Genomic DNA, 1,307 nt, shown 5'->3' with positions numbered 1-1,307 from the left:
CATAGAACAAGGAGGTGCCATACTGAAAACCGAACCGGGCCAATCGGGACATGAGCAAGCCCAGCAGGAGGTAGGAAGGTAGAGGGGTGGCGTTGAGAGCAAAAAGGAGCACAAGAGGCCTGAATGTGAGTGTCTGAGAGAGAGAGTTGCTGGACATGGGGACAGCCTGGATGGGAAGCCCAGGAGAATGGAGAAGCTGCCTTTCTGGATGGGGGTGAGGAGGACCGGCGGGATGAGCTTGGTGTCTGTTGCTTGCTGGGAGCCCGCGGGCAACGACACCGCTGCTATCTGTTCATAGGTGGATAGAGGTGCTTGTGTTGTTGGGTCACATAACACATGAAACTGAGGCACCTGTGGGAGGTCACTCGGCTGGCAAGTGTTGGTGCCAGACTCCAAGCCTACGCTTCTGCCAACCTGTCAACAGCCAAAATGTTATTTCTCACCGATTGAGTCAGATTGTGAAAATCTTCCTATGTAAGAAAAGCCTGGTATCGCTCATGTACCTAGAGCGACAGCATAAGTTAGTATAAATTATTCATTTTCTGTTGTTCACAACTTCAATTTTTTTTCTCCTCAGCTTATTACTACTTAAGCCATGCTCTGTCTAACCACATAGGCTAACTTGTTTGGCCTCTCCTGCCCTCTTACAAGTTTTAAGCGAGTAAAGCTTAGGGCTCTACAAACATTCAAAGGCAACAGTCTTGCAGTTCCTCAAGGAGTTAGTCATAGGACTACCAGTTGGGCTGACAGCTCCACTCCTAAATGTAGGCACGAGAATTGAAAACGGATGCTCACACCCAAACTTGGACATTATGTACATCCATGAAAATGCCCCCAAAGTAGAAATCACTCAAGTGTCCATGGACAACTGAAGGGTCATTTGTGCACAACTTATTACGCAGTCACACAAAGGCGTGACGTACTGCTCTGTGACACGGACAACGTGACAGACAACAGCAAGTCCAGCTCATGCCCTGCCACATACTGTAGGACCCTCTTGACAAGAATGCCCAGGACAGGCCCACTCACTCAGAAAGCAGATTCGTGGCTGCCTAGGGCTGGGCGAAGGGGGTGCGGATTAGTATCCATAGGTACAGAGTTCCTCCTTTTGGGAATGACGGCAGTTATGAGTCGTGATAATTATGTACCACAGTGACTGCCCTGTACACTTTTAAAAGTGAATTTTGTCCCAGATGGACTACATCTTCATTAAAAAAAAAGCTAAAGTAACAGAGCTGATTTGGAATCGATTCAGGACTTGTTTTAAAGGAGCCCTGGTAGTGTGGTTAGGTTAAGCGGCAGATTTC

The 1,307-nt window shown here is 48.0% G+C and overlaps 1 protein-coding gene across 1 annotated transcript in view; it reads right to left on the bottom strand.

Moving 5' to 3' along the window:
• LEF1 (lymphoid enhancer binding factor 1) overlaps window positions 1–1,307 on the bottom strand; it is a 151,147-nt gene that overhangs the window by 70,450 nt on the left and 79,390 nt on the right. The gene's annotated exons all lie outside the window — the stretch shown is intronic.

This window comes from Echinops telfairi, unplaced genomic scaffold, assembly GCF_000313985.2.
Source record: "Echinops telfairi isolate 266 unplaced genomic scaffold, ASM31398v2 ScPeMD7_7468;HRSCAF=8506_0, whole genome shotgun sequence".
Lineage (NCBI taxonomy): Eukaryota > Metazoa > Chordata > Mammalia > Afrosoricida > Tenrecidae > Echinops > Echinops telfairi.
Note: the sequence above shows the minus strand (reverse complement) of the source record. Positions and strands in the feature narration are given on the sequence as shown.